The 17,046-nt window shown below is 47.4% G+C and overlaps 1 long non-coding RNA gene across 1 annotated transcript in view; it reads right to left on the bottom strand.

The window, feature by feature from the left end:
- Positions 1-14,001: 14,001 nt before the first annotated feature.
- LOC103876925 overlaps positions 14,002-17,046 on the bottom strand; it is a 34,421-nt gene continuing 31,376 nt past the window's right edge. Inside the window, exons 2-3 of the long non-coding RNA XR_636389.4 lie at positions 16,356-16,431; positions 14,002-14,552 (exon numbers count right to left, since the gene is read on the bottom strand). This is a non-coding gene — a long non-coding RNA (uncharacterized LOC103876925). The remainder of the gene's footprint in view (positions 14,553-16,355; positions 16,432-17,046) is intronic.

Genomic DNA, 17,046 nt, shown 5'->3' on the forward strand with positions numbered 1-17,046 from the left:
AAACAAACAAAAAGAATAGAATTTGCAGGAGTTCTAGAACCGTATGGGCAACATAGCAAGACACTGTCTCTAAAAAAAAAAAAAGAAAAAAATGAGCTGGGCATGGTAGCACATAGCTATAGTCCCAGCTACTTGGGAAGCTGATACAGGAGGATCCCTTGAGCCCAGGAGGTCAAGGCTGCAATGAGGTATGATGGCACCACCGCACTGTAGCCTGGGTGAAGCAAAACCCTGTCTCTAAGAAAAAAAAAAAAATGCAGGGCACGGTGACTCACAGCTGTAATCCTAGCACTTTGGAGGCCAGGGCGGGCAGATGGCTTGAGTCCAGGAGTTTGAGACCAGCCTGGGCAACATGGCAAAACCCTCTCTCTATTTATATTTTTAGAAAATAATAAATAAATAAATAAATAAAGTTTGGAAGTCAATTGGAGCTAGGATTTGGTAATTAGTTATCACTTAATTTCTGAGTGAGAGCCAGAGAAATGCTAGCGGCTAGATATGATGAAGGCCATCACTTTGGTCTAAAATTTAAAGTGTTCTGTTCCAGAGGCCTGCCTCCTTCACTATGTGGAGCCAGAGATTCCTCCCTTTTGACTGGTTCCTGCTGAGAGAGCAGGTTGAGTATCTACCACATACCAGGTGTAAAGACTGGCATACAGGGTCCAAAGGTGTCAAGAACATAGCCCTCTCCAACGAAACTGGGGAGGCCAGGCCTAAGCCTAGGCCTGACATAGCCCAGTGACTATGGGGGAAATCATAAATCTCCTAGCCTTAGCTTTCCTGGCTGGTAATATGGACCTAATGCCTCACGGGGCTGTTTGAAAAGTCCCAAATGATCACAGAAGGAAAGAACCTTAAAGAGAACCTGCTCTTTGGCAGAGCAAGCTGTTCCAAAGGGAACTACAGGCAGGGTTTGGCACCCTGCCGTCAGGGAGGGCTGGTATCCTCCTTTCCTCCATGAAACTCCAGGCTTTCTTGCCCTTGCCACGCCCACCCCATCTTTCCCAAGGCCATTTCCAGCAGGGACTTACGTGTCTTAACAGGAACTGACAAAGAAGCAACTCACCCCTAAAGATCTCCAGGCTTCTGGTGTCCCCCGCCACCCCAACCACACACACTCCAGCCAGCCCTGGGCTGCAGTGTGACCAATCTCATGAGTCACTTGAATAAAGTGAGGACTCAACAAATATTTATCAAATGAATGAATGAATGAGGGAACGGGTGAGTGAGTGGCTCCATGAATGGGCAGCCACTCCCTCTGAGAATGAGACTGCTTCCTCATTCAGGATGCTGAGTGCTCCCACAGGAAGTCATTCAAGATTTTTCTGGTGAGTGTTCCACGGGGGAGCCACATTCTCTACTTTTTCTCAAGCCCCATGTGTTTTCTTTTCTCCAGAACTCCATTTTGGGGGCTGTGTCCTACAGTCCTTTGGGACTTTATGTACTAGACTTTATACCTGGTATGTAGTAGGTGCTCAATAAATGTGTGATGAACAGAAGGGAAAAAGAGAAAGATTAGTAAGACTTGGACTCTACCTTCCAAATTATTACAATTTAGCTAGAGAGAAAAGGCAGGTACACAGGTACCATAGGACAAAGCCCAGTAGGATAATTGGTACCAAAAAGAAAAGGGTCAAGGAGTGAATGCCACATTCAGAGCTGGGAAAACTTATTATGGGCTGAAAAAGTCAGGAAATGCTTCCTGAAGGGATTGAATGGGATTCTCTTCCTGAAGGCTGGCCTTCAAGGAAGAGAAAGATTTGGAGGCAAGTCAAGGGAGGTGTTCTTTATATTCCCTATCAAGAAAGGGGATGGGCAGCTCGCCAGAGGAAGGCCGGTTGAAGTTATGTTTCCTTGAGTCGATGTAGTAGAGCAGTGGAAGAATGCACCAGGTATCGTAAGATAGTGTTGGGAAGGAAATATAATTTTCCCTGTACCTTTCTGAGTCCTTAGCTGGGACCCTTGTAACAGAAGACAGATTAACAAGAGAAAAACAAACAGGGCTGGGTGCAGTGGCTCATGCCTGTAATTCCAGCACTTTGGGAGGCCAAGGTGGGTGGATCACTTGAAGTCAGGAGTTCAAGACCAGCCTGGCCAACATGGTGAAACCCCATCTCTACTAAAAAGACAAAAATTAGCCGGGTATGGTGGCACATGCCTGTAGTCCCAGCTACTCGGGAGGCTGAGGCACGAGAATCCCTTGAACCCAGGAGGCAGAGGTTGCAGTGAGAGGAGATCATGCCACTGCACTCCAGCCTGGGTAACAGGAGTGAGACTCATTCTCAAAAAAAAAAAAAAAAAGAAAAACAAACAGAAGTTTACTAACGTGTAAACATGGGAGACACTCAGGGAAAATAAGAAAACCTTAAAGAGATGACTTAGAACTCTTATATAGCATCTTCATCAAAATATATATATATATATATATATATAATTTTAGAGAGATGACAAGACAAAAGCAAAGGACCTGAAGTCTCTATGGGTGGCAAATTGTGGGAAGACAAATAACTGAACAAAATAATGGTAGATAAAGGCTAGTTAGCAAAGCTTTTTATGTAGATTCCTCTGGTGCTGTCTCTAGGCTGATAAAGGTCTAAGGCTGTCTTCTGTGATCAACCTTTGTCCTTCCTGATTGAGAGGGAAGGAGGGACACCCTTGTAAATTTATATCCGGCTTTTAGGCAAATAGGGGGAAGGCAAAGAGCTTTTCATGTTTCTGCTTCTTCTCAATTGCCTTCAGCTCAAAATAATCCTTGTGCCCAAGTGGCATATTTTAGGGTGGTGTATTCAGCTACCCTTCACAGGGTGGGGCAAGACCATGCAGAGCACTGAAAGCTAGGATAACAGATTTGGATCAAGTACTAGCAAGGGCATTGGAACAGTGGCAGAAGTGAAAGGGAACGCTGTGAGGTGTGGGAAGATGGAGGGAGAGGGATCCAAGCAAGTATCACAGCAACAGGAGCATGGCAAAGCTTGCCGGCCCCCTGGTACCCATCAGGGCTGGCCAGAGCTGGGTGTTAGGCAAACAGACAAACAGATCCCTAGATCACTTTCCATTTCTTTTTATTTCTTTTCCCTCCCTCTATGTCTACCTCCCTCCCTTCCTTCCTCCCCTCCCCTCCCCTCCCCTCCCCTCCCCTTTCTTCCCCTCCCCTCCCCTCCCCTTCCCTTTCTTTCTTTTCAGCAAGGGGGACTGGATATGTTGCCCAGGCTGGTCTCCAACTCCCAGCCTCAAGCAATGCCACCACGGGCCACCGTGCCTGGACTACTTTCCATTTCTTTCTTTCATTCATACAAATAATGATTGGCCCTATCACCAGCCAGATCCTGCAGAAGTAAACAGGGCAGATGCCTTCCCACCTTCCCCAGGGGCCCTGGACTCTACTCTTAGGCCCCCATCCCAGCGCCCAGGCCTAAGGCTTGAGGCTACTGAGGCCTAAGGCGATGGCTGGGGGTGAAATCAGCTATGGCTTCTCATTTGCAGCTTCCCTGTACAAAACCGCTAATCTTCACGCCCGGGTTCCGGGCCCACGTCCTCCAGACCATACTCCCCAACCCCGGCCACCACCCTCCCGGACTGGCCACACCTGGAAGGGAAGGAAGGGTGGGGGTGGCCTGCAGAGGGTGTGGCGAGATCTGGACGGGCTGGGAGCGCGGGACTAAGTTGACCGGAAATGGGGCTAGGCCGCGGCGAGGGACGGCAGCAGATGATGGTTGAGGAGTGCCCTAAGAAGGCCTCCCTGACGGCGCCCACACTCGCCCCGCGGCACAGCGAACGCGGCGGACAGGGCAGTAGGGCAGCGAGGTAGCCGGGAAAAAGCAGGGGGAGCCCGGCGGCTCCGCTGCGCCCTCTGCCGGCCGCCAGCCTCCACTGCACGCGGCGCCGCCCACCTGCGCACTGGGACCCCGGCCCTGGTCCGGCCGGACCAGCTCGAGCCCTTTTGCACCTGTGGTAGTCACCGCAAGCCTCCCTGGGAGAAGGCAGGTGGGAATGGGAGCCTTTTTTATAATGGGAATAGAAGCGTTCTCGGAAGTCTCCTCCCCAAGAGCACTTAGGAGCCAGCATTACCCAGTGCCTGCAATTCCACCATTAGACATTCCCTTCTTTGGAGGGGTAGAGAGGTGATGTCTTCAACTTTCATTGGTTATTACGGTGAGGATTTACCAAATGTGCCTAGGAGAGAGCCTGGAGGCGGTGAGTAGTCTAAATCATTCATTCTGTCTGTGAACCAGGCATTCATTAGCACTCATTTGCCAAGGCCGTTCTGAAGGTGACCCAGTGACAACAGCCATGCTGTCCGACTGCCAGGGTCGCGAAAGGCTGGTTTCTCCTGCGGTGGTTTGCCTTTTCTTAATCACCGGATAGCTGAGCCTTCCTCCTCCAGGAAGTCTGCCTTGACTGTTGGGGGTAAATTCCTGTTACAGGCCAGGGTTCTCTGTTTATTTCTCAGGGGATTTGCCTGGTATCACCAGAGTCCAGGCTCATTCAGTACCCGGGACAGAAAGCCCCCATCAGCTGGGACACTTCTCTAAGGGAAAAGGAGAAGGGGAACATAGAGTAAAGGGAGCAGACTCGCCCATTTCCTGTCTTCAAGGTCAAGGACACACTGTCCCCAAGGGCTTCTTGCATTGGCCCCACATTACTGATGACCTTGTGAACACCCACCATAGACAGTCTGTTTCCAAAGAGTATCCAGGAGGTCCCATAAGATTGTGAATGCTCTAAAACTTAAGTTAGATGGTCTTCTCTGCTCAGATCCCTGCAGGGGTTCCCCATGCCACTTGGAAAGCTGAGCCTCCCACCTTAGCCTGCATGGCCCTAAGCACTTGGAGCTGAGCGCCTATTGCTGTTCCTGCCCCTCACTTCCCCACAGCCATATCGGCCCCATGCTGTTCCTTAAGCACACCAGACACACTCCCACCTTGGGGCTTTCACACTCACTGTTTCCTCTGCCTAGAAGGTCACTTCCCCAGATACCCCCATGACCCGCCTGCTCCCTCACCTTGCTCAAGCCTTTATTTAAATGCCACCATGAGGCCGGGCGCGGTGGCTCAAGCCTGTAATCCCAGCACTTTGGGAGGCCAAGGCGGGTGGATCACGAGGTCAGGAGATCGAGACCATCCTGGCTAACATGGTGAAACCCCGTCTCTACTAAAAATACAAAAAACTAGCCGGGCGTGGTGGCGGGCGCCTGTAGTCCCAGCTACTCGGAGGCTGAGGCAGGAGAATGGCGTGAACCTGGGAGGCGGAGCTTGCAGTGAGCCGAGATCGCGCCACTGCACTCCAGCCTGGGTGACACAGCGCGAGACTCCGTCTCAAAAAAAAAAAAAAAAAAAAAAAAAAAAAAAAATAAATGCCACCATGGCTGAGCACCCTGACTCACGCCTGTAATCCCAACACTTTGGGAGGCCAAGGTGGGAGGACTGCTAGAGCCCAGGAGTTCAAGACCAGCTTGGGCAACATAGTGAGACCCCATCTCGAAAAAAGAAAAAAGTAAATGCCATCTTTTCAGAGAGGCTTTCTCTGACCATCCTGTCTAAAACAATACTCGCCATCATTCTCTGGGTGCTCAGCTCCCTTGATTTTTCTCTAGCACCTGCCACTCCCTAACATATTGGGTATTTTGTTTATAATAACATATTGGACATATTTGTATGTCATCTGCCTCCCCAACCGGAATGTAAGCTCCACAAGAATGGAGAGCTTTATCAGTTTTGTTCATGGTCCAGCACCTAGAAAACAGCCTGGCACGTAGTCACTGCTCAATAAATTTGTGAAATGACTGAATGATTGTGCCAGGCACTAAGCCAAGTACCAGGACAGGCCATGAATTATAAGCTTGGGCTCTTGCCCTTGAAGAACAGACCGGCGGACAGGCAAGTGATTACAAACCAGAGCGATGAGTGTTACGTCTAAATACAGATGTATATAAAGTATACATGAAGGCTCAAGGGAGAAAATAATTCACTGTGCCTGGAAATAAGAGGAAAGCATGAGTGTGATGTTATCGGGTAGGGAAGAAAGGGGAAAGGCATTCCAAGCAGAGAGAACAGCCAGAGCAAAGGCTCATAGAGGCGTCAACATATTTGACACGTTCAGAGGGTGGTGAGTCCACTTGCCTGGCTGGAGCGCTGGATGCGGGGCAGGTATGGCAGGAGATAATTTGGAAAGAGAGGTTGCAGTCACCTGATGAAGGGGCATGTTAGAACTATGACAACTGGCTCTGTAAATTTCAGATCTATGCCAGGCCAGTGGGGACATTGCAGGGCAAAGAACCTACTTCTAACCCCGGCAATGGCCCCGCAGGAGCAGCCCTGTCCTCCTGCTTAGGGAAGGCCTGGGAATGTTGCATGGCCTCCCCAAGTGGGCAGGCTGGGGTCAGAGCACCTGTGGCAGCAGCCTGGTGGTTCTGCTTGCCTTCCTGTTGCTGATTTAAACAGAGCCCTCAATAAGGACCCCGCCCAGCTACCCAGGGCCTGAAAGAGTCCCCAATCACGTGTCCACAGCCTTGATCACGAAGAATCTGTTTCAAAATGTCCTTATTTTGCAATCTGACTCAAAAGGATGGAGAATGGAAAAATTACAGACAGCAGCCACCAAGGGACCTTGGCTTAATATAACTGGTGACCTGGGAAATGACAGAGGCAGAAAATAATTTCCCTTTCAGACTGAAGGATGGAGAGGGCCTCTCAGAGCCGACTCAAAATAAAGACTTTCCCTCAAGCAGAGAGAGAGTGTATTTGTATAGAGGATTCTTTCTTTTTCTTTTTTTTTTTTAAACAGAGCCTTGCTCTGTTGCCCAGGCTGGAGTGCAGTGATGTGATCTCGGCTCACTGCAGCCTCTGCCTCCTGGGTTCAGGCGATTCTCATGCCTCAGCCTTCAGAGTAGCTGGGACTACAGGCTCAGGACAGCATGCCTGGCTAATTGTATTTTTAGTTGAAGAGAGGGTTTCACCATGTTGGCCCGGCTGGTCTCAAACTCCTGGCCTCAATGATCCACCCACCTCAGCCTACCAAAGTGCTGGGATTACAGTCTTGCACCACTGCGTCCACCCTATGTATAAGATTATTTTCTCTGTCTCCCACCCTTGTTATTTTGCTCTTTCCCTCCCCTCCCCTCTTCCCCCAACCTACCTCTACCTCTCAATCCTTCTTTTGGTTTTTCCTTTATTTTCTTCTTTCCCACTTCTCCTTCCACCTGCCAAGTTCCACTCTTCTCCTCCTTCCCTTTCCCTCTCTATTCCTTCAACTTAAGCACAAAACCCGTGTTTAAAACTGTTAAAGGATAATTTTTAAAAGGTAAAATTATAATTCTTATGCAAATATAAAAATAAGGCCGGGCACAGTGGCTCACACCTGTAATCCCAGCACTTCGGGAGGCAGGGGCAGGAGGATTGCTTCAGCCCAGGAGTTCAAGACCAGCCTAGGAAACCTGACAAAACTCTGTCTCTAGAAAAAATACAAAAATCATTCAGGCATGGTGGCGTGCACCTGTAGTCCCAGCTACTTGGGAGGCTGAGGTGGGAGGATTGATTGAGCCTGAGAAGTCGAGGCTGCGGTGAGCTGTGATCGTGCCACTGCATTCTAACCTGGGCGACAGAGTGAGACCCTGTTTCAAAAAAAAATTGTTTTTAATGTTTTAAAAACAAAAAATAAAAACAAATATAGAATGAGCACATCAGTGACTTCAATTCAATTCATTAATTAATGAGGGAACCGGTAAGATATTACAACCAGTTCACAGGAAAATCCAAGAAACAGACACATATATAGGCAATCAGGGATGTTAAAGGGAATTTACTAATAGATGCAAAACCGGCCTCTTCATTTGCATTTCTATGAACAGGAATCTTGTGTTTCAGCATCAGCCTATCATAAGTTAACTTATATCTCTACAGAGATGCCACATCATTGAAGACAATAAAGGGCACAGATTCCTGTAGCATCAGACAACCTAGGAAGGATCCTCTACTCTAGACAATGCCTGACATTGTTGAAAGGACACCCAGGAATCGCTGCCCATTTCAAAGTCTTTCACAATTTTTCTTGACAAGATCTTAGAAGGGACTATGGGAGCTGGTTAATATTTTTTTTCTTCTTTTCTTCTTCTTCTCCTTTTTTTTTTTTTTTTTTTAAAAAGGGTCTCACTCTGTCACCCAGGCTAGAGTGCAGTGGTGCAATTATGGTTCACTGCAGCCTCAACCTCCCAGGCGCAAGAGACCCCCCACCAGCTCAGTCTCCCAAGTAGCTGGAACTACAGGTGCGTGCCACCACACTTGGCTAAATTTTTTTTTTTTTTAGAGATAGGGTTTTGTCATGTTGCCCAGGCTGATCTCAAACTCCTGGGGTCAAGCATTCCTCCCACCTTGGCCTCCCAAAGTGCTGGGATTACAGGCATGAGCCACCACCCAGCCAATGGAGCTGGTTAATTTTTTCAAGTCTCCAAACAGGTCTCTGTCTAGAGGTGGAAATGGATTCTAGCTCAGAGGCTTAGTTCTGGGGCAGGAATGGGGTTGAAAACAATGAGTGCCTGGCTGTGATCAAAGCTGAAGGTGATGAGGCAGGTGACCATTGGTCAATGCCCCATAAACCCTCATTCTTGTAATCTTACCATTATCTTCTGGCCTTGGAGACGCAGAAAAGCTCAGGGCAAGGTTGAGGGCCCAGAGAGGTGGAAGCAGCCCTCGGTATGGAGATGGACATGATCCCTCCTTAGACTGTCCTTGGCATGTGGCTCTGTCCCCAGGTGACAGCTTCCAGGACCACCTCACCAGGCTTTCATGCCCATTTTCTGAGGCCTGTGACAGCCCTCATTCTCTGCTGCTCAGACCCTGCACACACCCTGCTGTCCACTCCCAGGCCTTACACAAGTCCTCCTTTACTACCTCTCCCCAGATGTAGCATTTCAGAATCTCTGCAGTTACCTGAAAAGCAACCAGACAGATTTCTAAGGTACACGTTCTGACAAGGTATGTGAGCTTGGGAGTACGAAGCAATCTGCGAAAGTTTCCTGAACTGTCCAGGTTACTGAGTGCTGAGCCCTGAGTGAGATACTTGGCAGATGTTGAGGTGGAGTAAGGGAAGATAACATTGACAAAGGAGATGTGATTCCTGGTCTCGGGGTGTTTACAATCTGGTTTGGGAGGCCAAATACCCAGGAGACCCCAGCAGCTGGTGGTCATGCTCAATGTGTGGGGTGGGGATGAGGGTGGGGGACATTCTGACCACAGGATCAGCCCTGGAATAGGACAGGAAGACCATCCATCATGGGCAAAGTGCCCACATAATCTCTTATCTCCATGAAAGAAAGGGCAGCTACCTTCCTTACCTGAGCAGGTGTCCTGAATTTCACCTCCCCATAGATAGGGCTGCAGACTGGACCTTAGCGCCTGCCCCCTGCCTCTTCGTTCCCACCCTTGCAGATGAGAGAACTCTTCAGCTTCCAGGTAGAAACCCCAAGCAGGTAATCAAAAAATTAAAAGGTTTCTAAGATGCAAAGGCTCAGCAGGTGATGCAATGTGCTCCACCAAACAAAGGGCCTTGGGGTAGGGCTTAGGACCAAGTCGCGGACACCCAGGTTTGGTTCTTCTGGTTACTCCGGTAGTTGTGTGACTCAGGACAAATTTCCCAGCTCATCAGTCAACAAGGAAGTTGGACTCCCTGATTTCTTTTTTTTTTTTTTTTTTTTTTTGAGACGGAGTCTTGCTCTGTCACCCAGGCTGGAGTGCAGTGGCCAGATCTCGGCTCACTGCAAGCTCCGCCTCCCGGGTTCATGCCATTCTCCTGCCTCAGCCTCCCGAGTAGCTGGGACTACAGGCGCCCGCCACCTCGCCCGGCTAGTTTTTTGTATTTTTTAGTAGAGACGGGGTTTCACCGTGTTAGCCAGGATGGTCTCGATCTCCTGACCTCGTGATCCACCCGTCTCGGCCTCCCAAAGTGCTGGGATTACAGGCTTGAGCCACCGCGCCCGGCCGGACTCCCTGATTTCTTTGTTTCTTTTGTCTTTTATATTTTCTAGTGTGGCAAAATACATATAATATAAATGTGAGGGTTAATTTTATCTATCAACTTACCTGGGCTACAGGGTGCCCAGATATTTGGTAAAACGCTATTCTGGATATGTCTGTGAGAGTGTTTCTGGAGAAGATTAACATTTGAATCAGAAGACTGAGTAAAGCAGATTGCCTGGCCTAATGTGATCTCATCCAATCCCTTGAAGTCTAAATAGAACACAAAAAGACTGTTTAGGGGAAAATTTGCTCTGCCTGATAGTCCTCAAGCTGAAGCATCAGTTTCTTCCACCTTTGGCATCATATTTAGACTGTAATTATGCCATCAGCACTCCTGGGTGTCCAGCTTACTGAGCACAGATGGATTGGGAATTCTCAGCCTCCATAATCACATGAGCTAATTTCTTTTCTTTTCTTTCTTCTCTTTCTTTCTTTTTTCTTTTTTTCTCTTTCTTTCTTTCTTTTTTCTTTTTTTTTTCTTTTTTTTTTTTTCTTTTTTCGCCCAGGCTGGAGTGCAGTGGCCGGATCTCAGCTCACTGCAAGCTCCGCCTCCCGGGTTTACGCCATTCTCCTGCCTCAGCCTCCCAAGTAGCTGGGACTACAGGCGCCGGCCACCGCGCCCGGCTAGTTTTTTGTATTTCTTAGTAGAGACGGGGTTTCACCCTGTTAGCCAGGATGGTCTCGATCTCCTGACCTCGTGATCCGCCCGTCTCGGCCTCCCAAAGTGCTGGGATTACAGGCTTGAGCCAGCGCGCCCGGCCCTCTTTCTTTTTTCTTAATTTCCTTCCTTCCTTCCTTCTCTCTCCCTCTTTCTTTCTTTTCTTTCTTTTTTTTTTTTTTTTTTTTGGAATTTTGTTCTATTGCCCAGGCTGGAGTGCAATGGCACGATCTCAGCTCACCGCAACCTCTGCCTCCCGGGTTCAAGCAATTCTCCTGCCTTGGCCTCTGGAGTAGCTGCAATTACAGGCATGTGCTAATATTGTATTTTTAGTGTAGACGGGGTTTCTCCATGTTGGTCAGGTTGGTTTCCAACTCCTGACCTCAGGTGATCTGCCCGCCTCGGCTTCCCAAAGTGCTGGGATTACAAGCATGAGCCACTGCGCCCAGCTGCCAATTTCTTGTAATAAATTTTATATATATTTTTTCTTGACAAGATCCTAGAAAAGTATAGGAAAGGGAGGTGGGAGCTAATTTTTACAAGTCTCTCATAGCTCCTATTGGTTCTGTTTCTCCGGAGAATCCTGGCTAATATAAAATTTGCCATTTTGATCATTTTTAAATGTACAGTTCAGTGACATTAAGTACCTTTACATTGTTGTGTAATCATCACTACTATACATCTCCAGAAATTTGTCATCATCCCAAACTGAAATTCTAAACTCATCAAAACGCCTGGGAGACATGGCAAAACCCCATCTCTACAAAAAACACAGAAATTAGCCAGGCATGGTGGTAGCGCATGCCTGAGATCCCAGCACTTCGAGAGGCTGAGGTGGGTGGATCACTTGAGCTCAAGAGTTTGAGACCAGCCTGGCCAACATGGCAAAACCCTATTGCTACTAAAAATACAAAAATTAGCCAAGCGTGGTGACGTGCGCCCATAGTCCCAGCTACTCAGGAGGCTGAGGCACGAGAATCACTTACCTCTAGGAGGCAGAGGTTGCAGTGAGCACCACTGCACTCTAGCCTGGGCAACAGAGCAAGACCCTGTCTCAAAAAACAAAAACAGGCCAGGTGCAGTGGCTCATGCCTGTAATCCCAGCATTTTGAGAGGCTGAGGCAGGTGGATCATTTGAGGTCAGGAGTTCAATACCAGCCTGGCCAACATGGTAAAATCCCATCTTTACTAAAAATACAAAAATTAGCTGGGCGTGGTGGCACGCCTGTAATCCCAGCTACTCAGGAGGCTGAGGCATGAGAATCGCTTGAACCTGGGAGGCAGAGATTGCAGTGAGCCAAGACTGCACCACTGCACTCCAGCCTGGGCAATGGAGTGAGATGCAGTCTCAATAAATAAATAAATCCCTATTGTTCCTTCTTACCAACCCCCCTCATAACCACCACACTACTCTCCTCTGTGTCTCTATGACTGTGACTACTCTAGGTACCTCATATAAGTGGAAAAATGCAATATTTGTTCTTTTGTGTCTGGCTTAGTTCAGTTAGCATAATGTTTTCAAAGTTCAACTATCTTGTAGCATGTGTCAGAATTTCAATCTTTTTTCTTTTTTTTTCCAGACAGGGTCTTGCTGTGTCACCCAGGCTGGAGTGCAGTGGTGTGATCATGGCTCACTGCAGCCTCGACCTCCTGGGCTCAGGTAATACTCCTACCTCAGCCTCCCAAGTAGCTGGGACTACAGGTATGTGCCACCATGCCCAGCTAATTTTTTGTAGAGATGGGGTTTTGCCATGTTACCCAAGCTGGTCTCGAACTCCTGGACTCAGAAGTGAAATCGCTGGATCAAATGGTAATTACATGTCTAATTTTTTTAGGAACTACCATGCTGTTTTCCGCAGTGGCTGCAGCTTTTATAGCCCCACCAACAGTACACAAAGGTTCTAATTATTCCACATTGTGGCTAACACTTGTTATTAATGGTTTATTGTTTTTTGGTAGTAACATCCTAATGGATGTGATGCGATATCTCATTGTAATTTCTTTTATCTTTCTTGGTACTCACTGTTTGTAGCATCATTGTAATTTTGATCCGCATTCCCCAGATGACTAGAGATGTTCAGCATCTTTTCATGTGTTTATCAGCCATCTGCATGTCTCCTTTGGAGAAATGTCTATTCAAGTACTTTGCCTTTTTTTGAGTGGGTTATTTCATTTTTTGTTGAATTTTAGGAGTTCTGTATATATTGTGGGTATTAATCCTTTATCAGATATGTGATTTGCAAGTATTTTCTTACATTCTGTGGGTTGCCTTTTTTACTGCTGATAGTTTCAAACTTACAATCCACAAAAAGTTTTAATTTTGATAAAGTCCAAGTTGTCTATTTTTTCTTTCTCTCTTTCTTTCCTTCCTTCCTTCCTTCCTTCCTTCCTTCCTTCCTTCCTTCCTTCCTTCCTTCCTTCCTCTCTCTCTCTCTCTCTCTCTCTCTCTTTCTTTCTTTCTTTCTTTCTTTCTTTCTTTCTTTCTCTCTTTTAGACAGGGTTTCACTCCCATTGCCCAGGCTAGAGTGCAATGGTGAGATCTTGGCTCACTGCAACCTCCGCCTCCTGTGCTCAAGTAATTCTCCTGCCTTAGCCTCCCAGGTAGCTGGAACTACAGGTGCAAGCCACTGTGCCCAGCTAAATTTTGTATTTTTGGTAGAGACAGGGTTTCACCAGGTTGCCCAGGCTGGTCTCAAACTCCCAGGTTCAAGAGATCCACCCACCTTGGCCTCCCAAAGTGTTGAGATTACAGGCGTGAGCCACTGTGCCTGGCCTATTTTTTAATTTGTTGCCTGTACTTCTGGTGTCATATTATTCAAGAAATCATTGCCAAATCCAATGTCATAAAGCTTTTCCTGTGTGTTTTCTTCTAAGAGGTTTTTTGTTCATTTATTTTTAGAAACAGGGTCTTGCTCTGTTGCCCCAGCTAGAATACAGTGGCATGATCTTAGCTCACTGCAGCCTTGGCTGCCTGGGCCCAAGCAGTCCTCCCACCTCAGCCTTCTGAGTAGGTGGGACCACAGGCGTGTGCACCATGCCCAGCTAATTTTTATTTTTTTATTTATTTTATTTTATTTATTTATTTTTTTGAGATGGAGTCTCACTCTGTCACTCAAGCTGGAGTGCAAAGGCACGATCTCGGCTCACTGCAACCTTTGCCTCCTGAGTTCAAGTGATTCTCCTGCCTCAGCCTCCCAAGTAGCTGGGATTACAGGTGTATGCCACCACACCTGGCTAATTTTTGTATTTTTAGTAGAGATAGGGTTTCACCATGTTGGCCAGGCTGAACTTCTGACCTCAGGTGATCCACCCACCTCGGCCCCCAAAGTGCTGGGATTACAGGCGTGAGCCACCACGCTCAGCCAATTTTTAAATTTTTTATAGAGATAGGGTCTCCTTATGTTGCCCAGGTTGGTCTCCAACTCACGAGCTCAAACAACCTTCCAGTATCGGCCTCCCAGAGTGCTGGGATTGTAGGCATGAGCCACCATGCCCAGTCTCTTCTAAGAGTTTCATAGTTTTAGCTAGCTCTTCTCTTTATGTTTGATCCATTTTGAATTAATTTTTGTACGTGGTGTTAGATAAGAGTCTAACACCATTCTTTTGCATGAAAATATCCAGTTTTCCCAGCATCACTTGTTGAATCCCTGATTTCTAAAACCCCAGTCGGTTAGGAATTTTGTTCAGCTTGAAGAAATAAAAACTGACTACAGTAGCCTAAACATACAAGTTTTTATTATTTCACCTAAAGGAAGTCCATGGGTAATCTGTTCTCAGCTGCTATAATATGAAGGCTCCTTGGAGATCTGGGCTCCTTCTTTCTCTTCTGCCAGACATGGCTTCCATTCTAGGCCCACTATGGTTGTGTGAACTACAGCCAACACCTGGGAATTCCAAGCAGCAGGAAGGAGGAAGGGGGAAGGGATAAAACAATGTCACTCTCTTTAAAAGGCCTAAGTCTTGAACTGTAGGAGTTCATTCAGGGTGGTGGGAAAAATTATAGAAAGATGCAAACCTTCTTAGAAGGCCAGGAGGCTTTGCAAAAGCTTTGGGAAAAAGTTTGGCTGAAGGCAGCTGAATTGTCTCAAAGTAGATAACGAAGAAGTGTAAGAGAATTGATCTAGGTAAGTTAGTTTACATAGGCCTTGGAACCTGGCCTTTAATCATCCATGCAGGACTGCTCTCTCTGGGAGGGTGACCATGTTAATTACCCACAAGTGTGTTGACTCAAGGCCTTTGTCATTAAATCTGTACTGAATAAATGCCTGCAGCACTGGCTTGTCAAGGCTACGGCTGCTGACTCTTTACAGCACCTTCACCTTCCTTGGTATCTGTGAGCAGCCCAGTCCCCTAGCTGTGCAGCCAGGCAAAAAACCTGTGTCTGCATACATTTTTTCATCCATTGCTCAGCCAGGGTTTGCAGGTCAGACCTGGCATTGAACACTTCCACTTAAATCTCATTGGCTACAACTTAGTCTCATAGCTGCAAAGGAGTCTGGGAAATAACAGACCCTTATCTGGGTACATGGCCATCCCAAATTAAATCAGGGTACTCTTGCCAAGGTGGAAGGGGCAAATGAATGTGGGCTTAGATAGCTAGCAGCCTCCATCTCAGGCACCTAACATATCTGAAATTCTATGGTGATCTGTCTCCTGGGGAAAACAATAAGAAAATGGTTACACAGTGCTTAGCAAAATGTCTGGCTCAAGCTATGCACTCAAAAAATGTTAGCTATTATTTTTACTTCTATTACTCTCTGATTTCAGGCCTGTTCTTATACCAGGATGGAACCAATGGTTCTCTGTGTGGTGTGATGGAAAGACCGCAGAAGTGAAAACTGGCCCCCAAAGAGACTCTCTGCCTTACATGTTTCTCTCTTCAGACTCTGTTTTAAATCCAAGGAGGGTGAAATAGGAGGGGAACAGGTAGCTTTAAGAAACAATCTCAGCCTCAGTGTAGCTCTCTGTCTCTGAGCTTTTTGCCTGGCTGCTGGTTGGGATCCGAGCCCCATGGGCATGGGAGTCAGGAGGAAGGGGTCACATGGCTGCCAGGGAATACAGGCTGGGTGTAGCACCGGTGAGGATGAAAGGCACAGGAAGGGGCTGGTCAGCTGCCTCTGTTGGGATGCAGGGGTGGGGGCCCTTTGAAGGGGGCGGAGGGCGTGCTTTGATCCTCCCTGCCCCTCCCAGGCCATATCTGGACACTCTGTCAGGCGTAGCCTAGTTAATTGCAGTGAAACAGGGCAGGCCAGGAAGGCCTGGGATCTGGGATCTGGAGCCAGCACCGCCTATCAAGTATGTGGAGGTGGTGCAGAACACAGAGTGCCTGCCATGCTGCCAGGCCCAGGCAGCGTCTGCATACGGCTCTGAGGCCTGGGGCCACTCAGAAGTCAGCTTGGAGCAAGGTGACAGCAGGCCCACACTGCCAGGAAGAGAAGTGGGACTGGAAATGGAACTTCATGTCAGAAACCAGGCCCTAGGGGGCCTATTTGGCAGCAGAAGAGAGGGCCCAAGGTCAGCCCTAGTGGGCATGATATTCAGAGTATGTAATCACTAGTATGGTCAGATGCCCACCAGTGAGGGCAGACCCAGACGTTACAACTAGGACACCTCCTACGAGGTCAGGGGCCAACACTTTGTTTTCTGAATCATGGAAATGTTCTGGGGCCGAGGTACATTGGACTCACCATCTCCTTGTTTCCTTTCTAACTGAAGTTTCCGGAAGTCTGAGTTGAACTTCTTTCTCTTGCACATAAAGGAGTCCTGCAGTAAGGACACACAGCCACACACAGAGAAAGGCAGCAAAAAGTAGAAAGACGAAGATGAGAAAGTTAAAGTGCCCCTCACTTCAGCCCAGTCAAGGACTAGGAAAGCAAAAGTTTCCTAGTAACTACACTGTGCATTTCCTTAACCGTGTTTGATATTAATTCCCGTGCCTGGCCCCTTTGTAGGGAGATGGAAACACCATTTGCTTCCATCTATTTAAAAATAATTAAATGGATACAACTCAGTATTACATGTTGTAGTGGCTGCATTGTTTTTCTCCCATAATTAGGGAAAAATGGGAAGAAGTTTTTCTACATGTTCTACATATGGAACATAGATATGGGGGACACAGGAGACAAGAAAATATGGTCCTTCTTTTTCAAAAACTTACTGTCTAAATAGACAATTAGCCTCTACTAGGAAGAAATTTCACAATTGCTAGGAGAGAATGCACATACTGTCACAGCTTCTGAAGTCATCGGGATAGACCTTCTAGTTTGAATCTGAAATAAACTCTGCAATAAGTTTCTATGGGAAGAATCCTGTAAAACCCACATTTGCTGTCAGCTTCTTAAATGTGTTGCCATTACTATGTTACATGAAATGTGTTGA

This window comes from Papio anubis, chromosome 14 (assembly GCF_008728515.1).
Source record: "Papio anubis isolate 15944 chromosome 14, Panubis1.0, whole genome shotgun sequence".
NCBI lineage: Eukaryota > Metazoa > Chordata > Mammalia > Primates > Cercopithecidae > Papio > Papio anubis.